Consider the following 6,000-nt stretch of genomic DNA (forward strand, 5'->3'; position numbering starts at 1 on the left):
CACCTTTTATGATTTTTTAAACAATTTTTTTTTAATAAACAATTTAAAAACTAAGTAGATGTAGTTCTAGAAAAGTAATATTAAAAAATATAGCAATAAACAAATTCTTAGAATCTTTATTTGAATACACGATTTTGTCACTGTCATTATTATTAAATTTTTTTCATGAAACACATAATAATTATATAAAATTTAATTTATACATTTTAATACCATTTTGGTTGGACTTTAAAATAAATTATTCCTATTACATTTTTTGATTAAGTAACAAAACTTGTAAAATGTCTATGCATTTATTACTCTTCCTAAGATAACTTCCCCTCTTTATTCAATTGAGAGTTTCTGACACCCCATAATTTACATGTAACTATTACAATAAAAGTTCTATTATTTTTTATACAAACTTTGAGTTTTTCAAAACATTCTTAATACGTGATTATGTTTTATAGAAATACAAATATTTACATATTCATAGTTTAAAATAAAATTCTGAAACCTCTAAGACTCTCCTGCACTTGTATGGTCATTTGCTCGTGTACATAGTATAATCATCGTAGTTCAAACACAACAAGAAAAACAAGGGTAAGCTAATGAAAATAGATTTTTATAATATACACACTTAAATCTAAAGAGAAAACCAAATTACATTATCAATTTCTCAAATTATTCAATTTTCTTCAAATCTCAACAATAAAACAATCACATAGATCTCACATGGATCTACACACCCAGAATATTCAACAAACAACGTCTTCCGGAAGACCCGTATTAAGTAAGCCCTACCAGAGATTAACACCTGATCCAAAAATTATTAGCAAATCCAACATAAAGGATCAGGGTAAGTTCAGTACAACTCAAGCCGTGCATCTCATATGTCACAGTATGCATGAACTCCCCCATCAGCTTCTCACCACATGATATCTTAGTCTATGTGACTTAGATAATCAGTGAAGCTCAGAAATCTCTATTACCACATATGCATCAATACTTAATACACAACAAACATCAGTCCATTCATTATCCCAAATGTATGAATTCAATTTCATATCATTCTGTCATACAATATCATTCAAAAAGTGATCCACAATATTCAAAAGTTTATTTGACCTAAAAAAATAACACTTTAATATTAAATCATCAAAATCTAATATTTCCACAAATTTAAATAATATATAAACAACAACCCAATATATATAAACAAACAGCATCCCTGCAAAAGAAATTGAATATTGGGACAACGTCCCTTCCTCATCTAGATCTTCTAGCCTAGGATTCTATTAAAAATTAAATTTAGTTTCTCTTACCTCAATTGCTTGTTTTCCAAACAACTTCTAGAATTTTATTCCCCACCGGATAAGCTTCAAGATTTACGGGCCTAACGCAATTTATCCAAATAGAACAAAAATTCAGTATATAGTAGAATAAGTTGAGAGGATTAAACTTCTCAACTAACCCCATCAAGATTGATGACTAAATCCTAAGGAAAAAACAGAGAACAAAGGATCTTTAGAGTAAAAATGAACTTACTCTGTTTAAAAATATGATCAGATAGAAATGTTCCTTAACTCCTCAGCTAGAACGTGGTATGATCATATTCTAAAATAGATGAAGTATGAAGTGAGAAATTAAAAAAGAAGATAGAAGGGAGAGAGGGAGAGAGAAAGAAAGAGAACTTTTGTGCCTGGAGGGGGTTCTCTTTTTGTTTTTTAAAAAAAACATTGCTGTTACACAGCCGGTTATAGAATTGGTAAATTTGCCACTATTTTTCACTGTGTATCATAATTATTTGAAAATTTCATAGTTATATTTTGATTTCATCAATCTAACACTGTTGTGATTTCAATTAAATAAGCCATGGTTTGATGATTACAAGTCTATTGGTGTTAAAGATATTTAAAAAGTAATTTATAAAAGATAGTAGAAATGAATGGAAAGATTGCATACAATTTAATTAATGTAGTGTAATAATTTTTCTGATATTAATATATTTAAAGAGTAATTTATAAAAAAAATTTATAATTTAAAAAAAAGTTATTAAAATAAATTTAATATTCTTTACTTTAATATAAAAACAAATATTAAAATTATAATCGATTATAAAAAAGTTATAACTGATTATCTTTGAAATATACATTAAATTTTCACAAATCTTCTCTGTGTGAAAAATTTATAGCATCAAATTCTTCTTGTTTTATGTGATTTTTTCAGTCTTTGATATTTTCTCTTAATCTTTTCATAGTTAGAAGCAATTACTGGTTAAAGTTAAATACAATAGTCTTGAGCAACCTAGTTGAAAATCCTAACCCTTTTGTTTTGGTCCATTGTTGTGGAAATAAGTAAAAGAAAAAAAAAACACGCATTGAAGGTTGTAATCTGTTTTTCTTTCCCTTATAATAAAAAATACACATAATCAACTCGTTTAAACTTCTGTTAGACCCATTTAATATTGTAAAACGTATATGTTTTTTATGGATTCATTTAACACATGCAATACTTCCACTAAAATAAAACTAGGTCTGTTTTGATTCTATTTCTTTATAGATCCAATGACTTTACTCTATTTATTAAATGAGTAGTCATGGTATGAAATTACATTTAAATAAAAACACTACTCCAGGAAACAAGAAGAAAAAAAAAGTCATTTTTTAACCTTAGCATATTATTGACCTACTTAAAACAATAAATAAATAAATATATATATATATATATATATATTATTTATATAACATCGTTAGAATCAATAAACTCATCTAAAATATTACTATTTTAATATTTAGAGTTTCATTACAATACTTTCATTGAAAAATGAAATGTATTTAAATTCTCTATAATATCAATTCTTAAATTTGGACATGTGGAAATAATTATTAATATTAATAATTATATTATTGATATTTGTTTAATATATTTTTATATTATAAGAAAATAATTAATTATAATAATAGGTAAAATAAAATAATTTAATTGAACATTTTATTAATATAACTTTTATATTACAGACAAAAATAAAATAAAAAAAATATTTTATTAATTATTACGTTTTATATCATAAGGTAATAATTAAAATAAAATTTATTAATTTAAATTTTGATATTTTATTTATTTTAGTATATTTTTATTTTGAAATATAACTTTTTTATTTATTAAAACTTTATAATAATTTATTTTTTATTTTAAAATTATTTTATATCAAATTACTTTTGTTTTTTTTCACAATTTAAAAAATATTAATACACAAGAAAATATTTTATTACATCCATCAAATATTCACTTATTCATTTTATTCTCTATCCTATTTTTATCTATCTAAACAACTCAACTTTTCAAATTTTTTATTATTATTATTATTTTCATTTTAAAGAAAAATATTAAATATTATGTGAATGTAAATTGTTAATGACGAAAGTAATAATTTATCTTTGTTTTCAGAAAGAAAGAGTAAATTCCAACCGAATTTTTCTAATGGCTAGGCCTAAGCCACGATGCCTTGCCAGGTGTCTCTTCTAAATCAAAATCAGACAATTTTGCAAAGGTTGGTACAGAAAACAAGAGATGTTAATATCAGGTCATGATTTCCCTTGTGTCATAACCAAAGTTCCCAACTCTGTTGGAACCAGAGCCGCCACACTCTCACTCTATCTTTCTTTGTAACCCTTCAATGGTCTCCCAACAGTGCTGAGTGTTTATCCATGCAGGTACCTCTTGATTTCATTCATTTACAATCCATCTTTGCTTCACAAACTACACTGGTTTCATGGCTCAATGATGAAATTACACCCACTTCTATGCTTGGTGCTTTTAGATCACCATTGATTTGTGGGGTTGTTCCTGGGTTCATCTTTGATGTGTTAAAAATGAGTATTTCTAGCATACACCTGCATTAAGTTGTCTCTCATTGGATGTAAAAGGTTATGGAATTTTTATTTACAGTTGCCTCTGAACATGTAAATTTATTTATTCTAATTTTACCCCTTAAGCCATGGATTTTGCTAGCAACTCCGCTGTAGAATTCTTGTGCTGGTGAGTGAACTTTTGAATCATTCAACTTGGCATATTGTAGTTTTATTATACTCATTTTTGGTATTCACATGTCCTGTTTCTAATACAAGTATAACATGGAATATTGTCTCTCTCAATATTCTGACTGCTAAGCTAATCACATCAATATGATGGATAAAGGCACTTGATGTTAAAAATATTGTGGTTTGTCCCTACTGTTCTTATTATTTATGAGAAAAAGTGAACCTGATTCCTTTATATTACTTCTAAACATGTTTACTCTGACTTACTCAAAAGTAATCTGTTAGTTAGTTCACATGCTAAGAGTTTACTCATCCAAATCATAAGTAGTACTGGCGCTGAATGTTGATGCATACAAAATTTACAGCTGATGCTGCAATATTGATATATTTCTAGCTTCAGAAGTTAGAGTAGGACTTGTGTCTGGTGGCATCTGTAATTTGTAAGGGAGATTTGTTGTTTTCTTACTACAATGATGTGTTTGTACATACATAAAAAGTTTGTGAAAAGTTGGTCTCTTTTGTGTTAAGTTTCATAATTATGAACTATTTGACCATGCTACAAGCAAAGCAGATCAGTGCACTTTCTAACAGTGCCAGGCCAGGAGTTTTCTCATTAGTGGTTCCCATTGTAATGCAGCAGATGGCAGTCCATGCTCTAGCACTGAGAATGAAGTTTGTCTGTCTAGAAGACAACATATTAAAAGTGAAGTTTTACCTGCGCAGAGGCCATCCTCCTTAGTGTCCAAAGCTAAGTCTGAAGTGGATGAAACATTGATTTCAGAAAACTCAGTAAATGGGCCACCTTGCTGCAAGGTTGAGGGTGTTGATCAATCTCGTTGTATTCAGCAAATTGTGCCTGCTTCAAGGTCATCAATTAAATCAGATTCTGTAACATATGCTTCTGGTATTGATGGCGTACATGAATGTTTTGAGCACTCCTCTCCTCTCGGTGCTGACCAGTTTTACAGGGCTGACATTGCAGCTATACATTTTATTTCTGATTTAGCTAATTGTAATTTGTAAGTTTCCTTTGTCAAATGGAATGGAAATGCTAAGCTACTCTAAAAATTGTATGGTTGATACTGCTAGAACCCCAACCAACATCAGGTCTTCAAATGTGAGACAGACTAAAAAAGAGAGTTTTACTAATGTTCATCCAAGACCATCATCTGTTTCAACTGATTCAGGGTGTAAACGTACTAGTCATCATCGCAGTGGAAAGTGTAAAGTTGATAAATCAAATTTAGGTAAAAGTTTTAAGCGTCTTCCTTCTTCTGGGACAGAAAAGTTAGTTGTATCTTAAAATAATGATGAACGTGGACAGAGAACAAAAACAAAATCAAATCACATTGTGACAAATTTTGGTTCCAACTTGCATGCTTCAAGTACACAGATGGTTGGATCAATCAAGGAAAGTTACACTAAACATCCTAGGGATATGAAAATATCTCCTGGAACTGCTCCAATAAATTGGCATTTTATGACCACAAGGCTTGTTGTGGAAGTGGTTTCAGATATTCTGAGGCAGTTAAAGTGGGCGCTCCTACAGCTGAAAAGGCTCTATCTAACCTGATTTTTTCAATGGATGCATACCAAGCTAACCAGATCTTGAAAAAACTCCAAGATCACTCAGTTGCTCTTAGCTTTTTTTCAGGCATGATGAACATACTTACACTACCATGGTTGGTATCCTTGGTGGTGCTAGACAGTTTGATACGATAAGCAACTTGCTAGATCAGATGGTCAAGGATGGATGTTAACCCAATGTTGTAACATACAATCGCCTAATTCATTGTTATGGCTGTGGAAACTACCTTAAAGAAGCATTGAACGTGTTCAATGAAATGCAGGGGGTGGGATGTAAGCCTGATCGTGTCACCTACTGTAAGCTTATTGATATCCATGCTAAAAGCTGGATTTACTGATGGTGCCATGTATATGTACAAAAGAATGCTAGAAGCCGGTCTTTCTCCGGACA

The 6,000-nt window shown here is 29.5% G+C and overlaps 1 long non-coding RNA gene across 1 annotated transcript; it reads left to right on the forward strand.

Annotated features, from left to right (window-relative positions):
* Nucleotides 1–3,553: 3,553 nt before the first annotated feature.
* LOC137807806 (uncharacterized) lies at nucleotides 3,554–5,288 on the forward strand. The gene is made up of 2 exons (XR_011080601.1): nucleotides 3,554–3,695; nucleotides 4,660–5,288. It is a non-coding gene; the product is annotated as an uncharacterized lncRNA (long non-coding RNA).
* Nucleotides 5,289–6,000: the final 712 nt, after the last annotated feature.

This window comes from Phaseolus vulgaris, chromosome 3 (assembly GCF_000499845.2).
Source record: "Phaseolus vulgaris cultivar G19833 chromosome 3, P. vulgaris v2.0, whole genome shotgun sequence".
Taxonomy (NCBI): Eukaryota; Viridiplantae; Streptophyta; class Magnoliopsida; order Fabales; family Fabaceae; genus Phaseolus; species Phaseolus vulgaris.